The 13,643-nt window shown below is 46.7% G+C and overlaps 1 protein-coding gene across 3 annotated transcripts in view; it reads left to right on the forward strand.

Annotated features, from left to right (window-relative positions):
* The window catches only part of HIVEP3 (HIVEP zinc finger 3), a 534,394-nt gene that overhangs the window by 328,015 nt on the left and 192,736 nt on the right, over positions 1–13,643 (forward strand). For all 3 annotated transcript variants that reach the window (XM_054492548.2, XM_054492562.2, XM_054492556.1), the window contains exon 3: positions 5,765–5,844. The gene's annotated coding sequence lies outside the window, so the exon portion shown is untranslated. The remainder of the gene's footprint in view (positions 1–5,764; positions 5,845–13,643) is intronic.

The raw sequence follows: 13,643 nt of genomic DNA on the forward strand, positions 1-13,643 counted from the left end.
CCCGCCTCTACTAAAAATACAAAAATTAGCCAGGTGTGATGGTGCACACCTGTAATCCCAGCTATTAGGGAGGCTGAGGCAGGAAAATTTCTTGAACCTGGGAGGTGGAGGTTGCAGTGAACTGAGATTGCACTTCAGCTTGGACAACAGAGCGAGACTCCATCTCAAAAAAAATAAGTAAATAAATAAAAATAAAACACATGTATTTGGACACAATGGTGAGAACAATAAACACCAGGGATCCTGAAAGGGGACAGGGAGGAAAGGGGGTAAGGGTTGAAAAACTACCTATAGTGTACTATGTTCACACCTGGGCAATGAGATCATTTGAAGCCCAAACCGCAGCATCACAAAATACACCCATATAACAAACTTGCACATGTACCCTAATTTGTCCTGCAGGCTGTCAACCTCTGATATAGCTGTACCCTAGTTTTCAATGGTAGGTTAACCCTTTCCATGTGTTTGCATGGTTGTGTCCCAATAAAACTTTATTTACAAAAACAGGCTACCTGTTGGATTTGTCCTGCAGGCTATCAACCCCTGATATAGCTGTACTCTAGTTTTCTTTTATTATTATTATTATTATACTTTAAATTTTAGGGTACATGTGCACAACGTGCAGGTTTGTTACATATGTATACATGTGCCATGTTGGTGTGCTGCACACATTAACTCGTCATTTAGCATCAGGTGTATCTCCTAAAGCTATCCCTCCCCCCTCCCCCCACCCCATAACAGTCCCCGGTGTGTGATGTTCCCTTTCCTGTGTCCATGTGTTCTCATTGTTCAATTCCCACCTATGAGTCAGAACATGTGGTGTTTGGTTTTTTTGTCCTTGCGATAGTTTGCTGTGTTAGCCCTTTCCCTGTGTTAGCACTTAGATTTGCTGTTGGTATTCAATGTCTCAGTATTAGAAGTAAGACTGCATGGAAATTTCTTAGAATTTTTTTTCTTAGACTATCTTCCTGGGAATTGGGATGACTATGCCCAGAAGTCTGGATATTTGTGAGGCAAAGTTCTTGATGCACGCTCTGAAGTTGCCTTTCAAAAGCACTCTGTCTATTTTCACTATCAGCAGCAATATGAGAGCGCCCATTTCCTCACACCTTGTGAGCGCCAGGCAGTGTCCTTCAAAACATTTGCTTCCAGCACCCCTGCTCCTTTACAACTGGATTTTGCTTTTGTTCAGTGTTTTGAGCCTCGGTCTGCACTTTTGTTCCTTAACCTTCCTCACATCCTTTTTGGAAGTAGGCAAGATACAAGCAAACAAGTTTCTGGGTTTTATAGGTCTGTCATCCTGGGGTCAAGTTCAGGGAGTGGAAGGAGCCAGGGAGAAGCAGAGTCCCGAAGATCCAGTGTGGATGGCACAGGCTGGTAGGGCTGACAGCTGTCCTTCTCTGCTGAATGGAGAACACCCTCTGCCAGGGATACTGATGGAACTTCCAGAGGCTGCATCATTGCAGGCCAGGCCAGGGTGGGGAGATGAGAGGGTCTTGGAGAGAAAGAAACATGGTGGGAAGGGAAGGAAGTGAGTTTTGGCATCACGTGGGCATAGGCGTCCATCCAGGCTCCATGAGTGAGCCTGGACACGTTCTCTTGCCTCTTTGAATTACCCATTTTGTCATCTGTAAAGGGCATAAAAAGATCAACTGCACAGGATTGTCATGAGGGTTCAATGTGATCCTTTATACCAGAACCTCGCACAGTGCCTGGGCACCTAGAAGGACTTGATGTCTTTGTTAAATTGAATTGCCTTGCATACTGGTATCTTAGGAGCAGTGGGAAATTGATAATATGAATATTTTTAAAAAGAGTCTATGGATCCAGTGCCCACCACATGGTAGGCTCTAAAATAATAATTGATGGATGAATGAACGCATGGAACTTTGAAGTCAAACAGCTCCAGCTTTGTCATTTATTAGTTCTGTGATCTTGACAATGCCTTTCCCTCTCTATGGTTCAGCTTCCTTTTCTGAAAAATGGGTCTAATGAACAAGGATATTGACATGTGCTCACAGATAAGGAAACAGACATGGGCAGCTGAATGGTTTGCCCAGGGTCTCATGGCTGGTAAGCGGCAAGATTCAAGTGCCCACCACAGACTCATTGTGAAGTCTAAACGAGGCAAAGAATTAAAGCTTCTGGCTCAATGGATGTTAGCTCCTTCCCATAAGCAGGACAGGCTGCCAGCCTTGGGGTCTTAATGGGAGAAACAGAGTAAAGGAAGGGTCTGTAGCCACCACAGGGACTGGGACTGGCTCAGAGGCAGCTGCATACAGGCTGCTAGTTGCTGGCACTGGCGCTTGCAAGGAACTCTCTAAGCTGATTCTCTGGAGACCACCTTTCCCAGGAGCCCATTTCCTAAGCAGCTGTCTCGCCTCCACAGAGCCCAGTTCATGCTGAAGCCAAATAGAGAATTTGCCTTTTCATAGCAGCCTTTTGGCCTAGAAGGTGGAGCCTGGGCTATGCAAATGAGTCCATCCCTGGTGAAGGCCCCCAAATCCCATGTGAGGGAGAGAGCGGTGGAAGCGATGCTTAGCACAGAATGAGTTGGCCCATAGGATGAGCTGCTGTTGATCCTGTAAGCTCATTGTTACTATGGCTGTGGACTGGGCCCAGGTGCCGGAAGCTTCACCTCCTGCATATGACATTTAATCCACCCAACATCCCTTCAAGGTAGGTGTGAGTATTCCCATGTTACAGATGAGGATACTAAGGCAAGTGCAGGAGGTAAGTATACAACTAGTGAGTGACAGAACAAGAGTGAGGACTTGACTTTAAGTGTCTGACTCTAAAACCTGTGTTCCTAACCATGAGTCACATTTACTGCCAGTTGGTGGACAGGCCTTTGAATCCTGGAATCACAAATCTCCTCTCGCCTAGATCTGTGAGCAAGGAATTGGGGGACTCCAGCTTCTTTGGGGCCAGAGATTCAGCTATTCTTTTGCCTTGCTCAATAATACTTAAGCATAGATATTTAATAATACTTAAAGCATAGATACTTACTTCTTTACAGAAAGTATTTTATCCATTCAACAATCCAATTAGTATTTATTAGGGATTTTTTATGTGTTGGGTCTTATGCTAGGTGCAGGAGATACATCACAAATAATAATACAAATAATAATTACAACTAACCCTTACTATGCACCAGGTACTGTTCTAGGGATTGTACATGGATTAGATCACTTAATCCTCACAACAACCCTATAGATAGCTATTATTATCCTTTCCTTATAGATGAAGAAATTGAAGCACAGAGAGGTTAAGTAATTTGCCCAAGGTCCCAGAGCTATTAAGTATCAGAATCAGGATTCGGACGCATGCAGTCTGGGATCAGAGTTCATACATTTACCTGCCCCCACACTGTTAGGGCTCTCATAGTCTCTGCCCTTATGGAATTTGGAGTCTTTCTTTTCCAACAGTCATGTTAAAATAACACCAAAAATAATTTAATTCGGTTTTATTTGCTGAGAAGCAAACTGGACAATGAGAATCAAGAATGAATGATCCTGGATTTGGAAAGTGCCAGCAGGAAGGAGTCAAGATCATGAGCAGAACCTTGGTCCATTTCCCACTGTGGCCTTGACAGCTGTATGTCCTTTGTCAAGCCTTGTCACCTCTCTGGGCCTTCATCTATTTACAGAATGGATTGTCAGTAATGTACCTATTCTGTCTTCTTCTCAAAATTTTCATGGAGACTAAATGAGGTGGCAGATGGAAACAAGATTTCACAATAGGAAAAAGCACTGGGCAAGGGTTTGTTAGTCAACCAAAGTGAAAATTGGGTGTCAGTGTGATGAATAAATGAATGAATGAATGAATGGTCCTAGCAGTCCCTCAGCTTGGCTCCATGGTGACAAAGAGCTCCCTTCAGGACATCTGTTGGAGTTTTTCAGGGTCCTAACAAGGCTCTTTACCCTTGACCATGCCCCTTGAGTTATTTTGCACTTGATTTGTGTGAACCTCCAAGACTGTTTTAGCAATCATTTATTAATGTCTGCTGGGAGACCGGCCTTGTGCTAGACTCTGTGGGGAGACAGAAATGAATTTTCAATGGACTATGCCCCTAGGGGCTCACAGGCCAAGAGGAGAAATTGTACTAATAATAATGGTAATAATAATAACAATAACACGAACAATAATAACCTGCAATATCTGAGCATTTACCACATGACAGATGTTGTATTGAGGTTTTATGTACACCAGTTCGTTTAGTCATTACAATTCAATGAATTACTAAAAATACAGTTCCCATTTTACATATAGGGAAACAAATTCAGAGAGGTTAAATAACTTACCTAAGTTCACGCAACTCTGAAATTACAGAGCTGGGCATGAACCAAAGAAATAAAATGTGGATGCAAATAACTCTATTATAAGGTATTATAAGTGTGGATACAAATAACTCTATTATAAGGTAGACACTACTGTATACCCTAGTAGAGGGACAAGGAAAGGCTTCTCAAGGTTCAGTAAGAGAAGGGAAGCAAGGTGGTGGTGGTGCTGCTGCTGCTGCTCTTGTTGATAGTAATGATGTTGATGTTGATGGGGATGATGGTGATGATGATAATCCTCGGGTGCCCGTTTGTTGAGCTTCTGCTTTGTGCCAGGCCCTTACCTGGGTGCTTTCTACTATCTCATTTACTCCTCATAACAACTTTCCAATGTCAGAATTACATCTCCATCTTATTCTTGAGTACTCAGAGCTGGAGGAAGACCAGATGGCCTCCCTAAGGGCACACATCCAGTGTTACCTGGGCTTAAGCTTAAGTGTACCTCACTGCAGAGCTGCAACTCCTTCTTGAACCAGGATCCCTAACCTTTGAACCAGAGGGCTGGGCATCTCAGAGATGCTCCATAAATGTCTGTTGAATGAATGAATATTGAATGAATGGATCCCCAAAGGCTCAAAGTCTTAAGCCCAGAAGACATAAATAACATGTCTCAAATGAGTATGTGTCCAACCATAATTTAAATATGTGTAGTGGTGCTATAATTACTAAAATACAAGTTAATTGTAAAGCATTAGTTCATTGTAACTTTTGTATTGTTTATTTTCTCAACAAGAAGATAATAGGTATACAGTTACCATCAGGAGGAGTTTGGAGAAATAATTTCATACAAAGAGAGGTCCTTGTACCGAAAATGCTAGGAACATTCTGCCATCCTGCACGGTTTAACCAAAGTGCTTTGCCCAGCACCTGGCACAGAGGTCACTTGGAGAAGGGAGGCAACCCACCAGCCTGTGGCATTTGTCCTGGGTCTACACACGCCTTTCTTACTGGATCTAGGCTGTCACACTCAGAGACTTCATCTCTATGAGGACCTGATGCCAGCACCTAAGAACTTTCCCAAAAGGCTGTTGAATGCTTGCATGAATGAATGAATAATGAAAGCAAGAATGAGTGAATTACAATGAACAGTGCTTAGGGAACCCACAAAGGGTGTTTTCCCCGAGGAGTGTTTGAAAGTGGGAGTTCCTCCAGCCTTAGGCCTGAGCACAGGACCAGCATACCTGTGGGGTTCCCAGGGGCAGAGAACTTGTGACTTTCAGCTCTGTACTGGGGTTTTGAGGCTGTGGTTTCATCCGCAGGGACCTGATCTTGACCTCGTCATAACCATGTTGGAGAAGGGGTGGTGGCTGGGGCTTTGCTTTCAGCAAGGCTGTGCTCACCATTTTTGGGTGCATTTTTCAAACTCAGACAAAAGTTGACAGATGGCAGTGGCATAATATTCTCATTTTCTCTACTTCCCACAGGCCTCCCTCCAACACAGTTCTCCAAGCTCTAGAAATCTCTGACACGTCTCGACCATGAGACCACGGCTGGTTTTTGGCAGGTGAGCCCTCCCCATCCCCCACAGGACACAGGGCAGTTTCAGCACAGCCCAAAGGCCATTAGTCTGTGTTTTGAGGCCAGGAGGTAGACGGGAATGACCTTAGCCTCGGGCAGGAGAATGGAGCCCCACATGCTACCTGCACTTTAGGAAAAAGCCACCCAAATGTCCTGAGTCCTGCAGCTGGCATTTCTGCAAATGGCAGCATATGGTGATGGGAGAGTCCTGGGCCAGGAGCCAAGGGAAATGCTTCTGACCCCAGGCCTGCCTTTATTGCTCAGGAAAATCTCAAGCAAGCACCTCCTTTCTGGGTCTCTGTTTCCTTGTCTGCAAAGTGAGGGAGGGGGACTCGGTGAACCCAGCAGGGCTCAAGCCAAGGCCCTGGGCTCTGCAGAGGACAGTGGGGCTGACACTGCAGCTGTGCACCACATCCTTAGAACTCAGTCTCCTGTTTGATTGCTCCATGGACTTCATAGCCACAGAGATCCTGGACTGGGCTGTGTGTTCACCATATATGTGTATGTGTGCATTTTGGGGAGGGGCCTGTATTCCTCCTAGTAAACGCTGCTGGAAGTCAAACTCAGATGCAGTCACCAGCCCCATGCCTGCCCTCTCATGACCTCATCATCAGGACATCATTTATTGCCTGTTGTGCTCTATCCTCTGTGCTGGGCACTGAGGCACAGAGATGAACAAAACATGGCATCGTCCTCAAGAAGCTTCTACTCCAGTGGAGATCGATGTGCAAATAGCCACAGAACAGCAAAACCTGTGAAGGCAGGAGGGCTCTATTCTGTCGGGGTTTTGTTGTGGGGGTAGTTCAAGGAAGACAATTTAAAGGTGACACTTGAACTGGGCTTTGAAGGATGAATAGAAGTTCACCAGGTGAAAAATGGAAGAAGAGCATTCTGAGCCGAAGGGACAGCAAGTGGAGCAGTGGAGTCGCTGGGATGCAGGGCCCAAGAGGAGGAGGGTGGGAGTGAGGCCAAGAGAGCGGCAGGACTCTGAAGGTCACCCAGGAGCTTGGGCTGGGTCCTACACAAGCAGGGAAAGGAGACAGTCAGCCCTGTGGTTCTGAAAGAGGCCCCTACTGGGGTGTGGGAGGGTGGGGAGGAAGGTGGTGGGGAGGCCGAGATGAGAGGAGGTGCACATGTCAGAACCTACAGAACCTCAATAGGGGCCCAGGGCAGGACACCCCATGCTGAAGTGTCTGTGGCCTTGGCTTTCACAGACTCCAGCATCCCTCTGCATCCTTTCAGGTCCCCGGTGCCCCATCCTGTGTTGGGCTGCCACTCCAGCCACAGGGCTGCTTCTCTTCCGCTCTTCCAGCTCCCACTCACTCTCCTCCTTTCCTGCCCCTGAAGGACAATAGGCCACCCCCTCCTGGGCAGCAATTCTGTAAGGATTCAATGCTGTTCCCAAGGCCCCTGAAGCCTTCTTCTTGATAGCAAGGTTGTCCTAGAGTGATTTCTGTGTGGTGGGTAATAGCTGGCAATTCTATGGTTTTACAGTTTCCTCTGTTGTAGAACTCAGAACACTTTCACATCTCTCATCTCACAGGAGTGTAGAATGAGTAGGTTCTGGGGCCAAAGAGAGCCTTGCTCCAACCCTGCCCCACCCCTCCTTTGAGGAGCAGGCCTCAGGAAGGCCTCTCTGTGTAGAACACCCACCTCCTGCAGCGGTGCCAGAGTCAAACGCAAGAGCTCGAGCGAGAGGCCAGCACGGTGCGCACCACGCGCTCAGCACTTACTTTCGGGGCTTCCCTGCCAACTCAGCCCTGCGATGGAGTGAGTGGCAACCGATGGGCAGGGCTGGCCTAGAGCCACCTGTGAGTTTTGGGTTCAGAAGGTGGTGTGATCAGTCAACGTGCGTTCCTTAACAGGAGGTCAGGCCAGCGGACTTGACTTTCCTCTGAAAAATGCATTCAGCAGAGCTTTCCTGACACCCCTCTGATCCTGGCATTGGTGGACACTGGGGGCCCAAACAAGAGCAAGTTTGCCTCTTCTCCGGAAGGGACACATAGACAAAGGAACAGCCACACACTGAGAGCAGGAGCAGCCCCACAGGCCCAGGGCAGAAACAAGAGAAGCCCAGGAGAGAGGGAGCTATATTCAGTGGGTGCTGTGGCTAGAAGAAGCATTGTGGGGGTGCGGCCAGGAGCACTGGCACGCGAAGGATCCATGGGAGTTCTTAGATCAGCAGCGGGGGGCATGGGGCCCCGATGGAGAAAGGCATGGCACAGGAAACACCAGGATGTGTTGGGGTGTCAGTAGTTGGTGTTTTCGATGTCCTGCCCAGCAGAACTCCCTGTCACAGAGAAGCATTCATGGAAACATTCATGGAACTTGGTTCTCATCGGGAAGGTCATACCCAGGGTCAGACCCCACAGTTCAAGGGCAATATGGATGAGCTCTGTGATAAGGCCAGACAGACAAACTCTAATGCCTCTAAGACTTTTCTCGATTGGAGTTGAGGGCACACATTACCTGCAAATGCTGACATAACCCTGGTGATGTTATAACATCTGTGCTGGGTGCTGGGATGGAGATGAAAAAACTCAGTCTCTACCCAGGTAGAGACAAGGAGGGAACAGGGCCTCAGACACCTGTACTGCATGCCCATCAGTGCTCTCATGGAGGGGTGTTCAAAGTGTTATGGGACCGTAGAGGAGGTAGCAGCCAGAGGACAAAAGGACGGTGGGCACCATAAGGAAGGAATCTGCACCAGAGGGTAATGATGAGAATGTTTATAGCAACTGAGGTTTATTGAGCACTTACTACATGCCAGGCACTGTTCTCTAAGAGCTTTACACAGATGTACACTCCACCTGTACTAGTCTATGAGGTAGGTGCTGTTTTCATCCTCTTTTACAGATGACAACTGATGCACAGAGAGACTGTGACTGGCCCAAACACACAGGGCTATGAAGTGGCTTAGCCAGGGTGAGCCTAGACAGTCTGGTCCCAGAGTCTATGCTTGAATGACCCTGGGTAGCCTTTGTCTGAGCACAAGAGGCACCCACAGGGTTGATACTATGTCTTTTGCTCTAGCACCTAGCAGGCCCTCAATTAAAATGTGTTCACCAATAAGAATGCACAAATGCCTGGAAGAACTGGGCCCTGGAAGACTGAGGGCAGCATATGGGGATAGAGATGGCACTCATGCAGAGGGAGGAGCTGGAGCAAAGGCCTCAGATCAGGGCATCTGGCGTTGCTGCGGGGTGCTGCCCCTCCCAAAGCACTGGAAGACTGAGAGTTTAGACAGCAGCCTCTCCAGCCAACTCACTCCCCCTCATCCTGTCCCAAAGGCCTGACATCTGCCAGCCAGTCCCACCTTGGGATTTGCTGTGCCCTTTGTGCCTCCACGTCATGATTTGTTACCCATCCTTTTAAAGGCTCCCATGGGTAGCTCTGGGAAGATGACCATGAGCCCCCCAGAGCTAAGAAAGGCATGCACCTAGAGGGGCTCAGGAAATAATTCAAAACTCACTGCCTTAAGGGGTTGCTTTCTGAATGTTTGAGACTTCAAGGAGCAGGGTGTTTTTGTTGTTGTTTTGTTCTGTTCTTTTTTCAAAGGCCTTTCCTTTCTTGAAGCTCAGTGGACTGTGGGTGGAAAGCTAGGGTTGGGATTTGGCTCTATGGCTTCCACACTGGTCATCTTTGAGTGAATCAGTTCACTTCTCTGTACCTCAGTTTCCATCTTCATCAAGTGGGAATAAAACCAACTACAGAATTAAGTGGGGCAAGGCTTGGGCCAGTGCAACACCAGCCTCAGTGAAAATCTGCCTCTCTGCTTCCTGCTTTGCTCCTGGGGCCTCCATCTCTTCTGTACAATGTGAGGTTGGAGAATGTTGATCTTTAACACCAGCCAGCCATATAAATGTATTCACACACACAAATATACCACATGTCATAAGCATATGCAATTTAATCATTTTATATATTTCATAGGAATATATAACATAATATCTTATTGTGTATTCTTCTGATTACAAAAGTAATACATATGTATTGAGAAAATTTTGGAAAGTACAGGAAAAAAAATTCACCTACTATTCCACATCCGTGACTGGGCTGTTTAGTGAATTCCTCTTCCACCTTTTTTTCTATGCACTTACGCAGACTTTTTTTTTTTTTAAATTAGGATTACACTCTACATTCTATTTTTTAATGCAAGCTGTGCTACTGAACCAGGCTGCTGCACAGGGCTGTCTGTCTCTGTGCCTGGGAGGAACAAGAGGCAGCAGCTGCCACAGCTGTTTGGTGCCCGTCTGCCGCGCTCCTGCCCGGGTGGCTGCTTGGAGGCGTCTGACCTTCGGATGTTCAGTGTGTCTGGCGGGTGCACATCTGACACTAATTTTAGCTTGGCCTCTCAGGCCCGCCGACCCTGGGGCCTGCACATAATGGGCGCCTTATGTAGACAGCTGCCAACGGTGCAGGAAGAAGCGTCCCACCTTAAAATGTTCCTCGTCGTCTGCCAGCACTCTGTTCTTAGAGAACAAGCCGGCTCCCTGTTCCTTCTCCCACCGGGACGGGGCTGCTGTTGACGTTCGTGGCCCAGCAGGCTGTGCCCCGTGGGCAGGTGGCCCACCAAACACACGGGAGATTGCTTCTCTGGATGGGGTCATGTTTTTACAAGACAGTCTTTGACTGGAGCTGGAACAGCTGAGAGAGACTTCCCAAGACATTGCAGGCTGTGGGACATCTGAAATGCCCTTGGGGGTGTGGACTGGTCTTCAGGAGTCTCACCCTCATGCCTCACATTTGTCAAGTAGGTGCAAATGTACAATGTCATTTGATACCCCATTTTGTCCTGAAGATGGCCCTGTGTATTAGGTGGCAGTGTTCTCATTTGATAGATGAGGAAACCGAGGTTGAGATGGGGAAGTCATTTGCTGGAGGTCACACAGCAAGATTGGTGGCAGGGACTTGACCATGGATGTGGGTCTCTCACTCCAAGCCCAGGGCTCTTCCCATTCATCAGCCCCATAGGTAAGTGGCTCATCCAGGGCCATAGCCATCTGCTGCGATTCCTTATGTTGGGATTATTTGTCCAAACTGGAACCACTAATTTTCACCTGAGAAAGAATTCACATTTATTGAAAATGAATATACCTAGTTGGTCCGTTTCTAAAGCACAAATCTAACCATGGCAGGCTTTTGCTTCAAAATGTAGGGTATTTCCCTCTGCCCACAGGATGAAGCTCATATGCCCTCACCTGACATCCAACCTCCACAGGCTGCAGCCAGCTGACCCCCCAAATCTGGGCACCCTCAGCATTAGACATCTCTATTGTGGCTCTTGGGCAGGATTGGGGGTTTTCACCTCCTAATCGGAATGGAGCTGCATGAAGCAGGAGGCTCGTAGGCTGCTCATCCCCATGTCCCTGGGGCCTACACTGGGCCAGGCACAGAGTCAAGTCCAGTAAATATATTGGCCCCCAACCCATGGTCCTTCATGAGAAACCTGAGCTCTAATCCAGGCTTAGAAATAAGCTGAGGCCTACCCAGCTACTGCCAGCCTGATAAGGAAGTGGCTGCTTGGCAGCACTCCCAGGAGGGAACTGCAGGGCTGTCTAAAAGCCACAACCCACTGGGCAGGCAAGGAGGAGGACTCTGGAGGGCCATCTCCAGATAGGTACTGGAGACCAATACCCTGCCTCCACGGTGAGTCCTCCACCTCCCCCATCCCTCCATTGCCCAGTCCCATAGCAACAATAATGCCTGTGTGATATGCCCCCTGCCTGACAGTAGCTCTTTGACCCAAGCTCTTTAGGAATGATTTATAGAAGTGGCATCATACAGCTTTGGGGGAAACAAGTTTTCTAGGGACTGTCTTGGTTTAGTGACAGCAGGACCGTTGCTCTTTGACTCTGTACAGCATTCCCCTCTGGGCCACAGCCCCTCAACCTCCCAGACTCTGGTGGTCTGGAGGTTATTATAGGAGAGGTGAGGTTTTTAGAGTCCCACAGCCCTGGCTTCAGCTGGCCCTACCACTTACTAGGTAGGGTTACATCTCTCTGAGACTCAGTTTCCTCATTTGCAAAATGGGACTAGTGACCCCAACTTTCAGGGTGTTGTATCTTATTGGTAAAAGTCTAGCTCAGCGACAGGCACATGGTGAATAATTGTCTTCCTTCTCTTGGAGGTCTTTTAGGGCCTGAGAGCCTGCCTGAGAAGTGCCCTGCTGCTTGATGAGTGTGGCAGTCTCTGGGAACAGGTGTTGGGGCATGTTGCACATGACACGCAGTCTAGTAGTAAGCCACTTCTCTCATTCTGACACGTTCTTGGGGATTTAGCCAAGGACAAATATTTTGTTTTCTAATGAAAGCCTATGAAAGAGGGTTTTTGTAATCGATTTGTTCCATTTCATAATCAGCTTTCCAGGAGGATGTCTTTCATTCACTTGTTCATTCATTCATTCACCCTGCAAATATCTCCAGAGCCCCGACAACCTGCCAGGTGTGGTAGGAAATGTACAAATAGGCCATGCAAGGACCCTGCCTTCAAGGAGCTCACTGTCTAAGCAGTAATTATAATTCTAGGTAAAAAAGTCGGTTGGGGCACACAAACGGCAGAGTGCTGAGTAGGGAGAGATTAGAAAAGACTCTTGCAGGGCTGAGTAGAAAAGCTTTCATCAAGAAGGTGGTACCGAAATAAGGCAATTAGAAAGCATAGAAAGAAAAAGACTTCATTCTCCAAAGAAATAAAAGCATAAAATTATGAAGAGTCAACTGAAGAAGGTATTATAAATTGTTCTATAAATAAAATTAAATCTCAAAATCCCAAAAAAATTTTCATAAAATGTTTACAAAGTACATCTGGAAAAATAAACATGGATGAATGGCCTAGAAAAAAAAATCAGTGTTGGTACAGAAATAGACCTGTGGCTCAAGGAAAAGAGAGCCCAGAAGTAGATATCAGTGTACGTGAGGATTGGTATGTGAATGCATGGCATTGAGAATTACAGATGAAAATGCAGGTGATTCCTGATGTGTCCTAAAGACAACCAGCAAGCTATTTGTAGGGAGGGGAGGGAATACAACTGGCTCCCTACCTCAGTTCCAAAATAAATTCCAAGGAGATTAAAAAACATGAAACCATAATGATACTAAAAGAAAGACAATGAGGGAATATTTGTGTCATACCGGAATGATGAATGTCTCCTTACATGTAATATCAAATCCAGAAACTGTGAAGGAAAACGATTAAAAACCCTATGGGCAAACACCCCACAATAATCAGGTTAAAGGATGATAACAAACTAAGAAAAGTATTTCAACATAAGCATGATGGGTAAAAGGTTAGCAGCACTAATACCCAAAGAGCTCTTGTAAGTGAAGTATTAGATAAAGACAAATTGCCAGCAGAAAAATGGGCAGAGGCTATGAACAAGCAATTCACAAATGACAAAATACAGATGATACAAGGCATGTGAAGAGTCGTCACCCAGGGGCAAAGGATACACATGAAACAATCAAAGTGTCCTTCGGGGGCCATTTCAAAGAATGAAAATACTTGGGGAAATGCAGAATGAGAAACAGGAACACTGGAGCACTGTTTAGTGGGTCACGAATTGATACACATTTTCTAGAGGTGAGATTATATATTGATACTTTCAAATGTCCCCACCTTTCAACTCAGTAGTTCACTTCTAAACAAGTATCCTAAAGTGCCCAGGGTTTATGTGTGTAGGAAAGCAGCAGAGCATTAGTTAAGAGTGTGGAGTCTGAGATCAGAGAGACCTTGTTTCAAGACACCTGGCCCTGGAAAAGTTCCTTAACATCTCTAAGCATCAAAGTC

The sequence above is a fragment of the Pongo pygmaeus genome, chromosome 1, assembly GCF_028885625.2.
Source record: "Pongo pygmaeus isolate AG05252 chromosome 1, NHGRI_mPonPyg2-v2.0_pri, whole genome shotgun sequence".
NCBI lineage: Eukaryota > Metazoa > Chordata > Mammalia > Primates > Hominidae > Pongo > Pongo pygmaeus.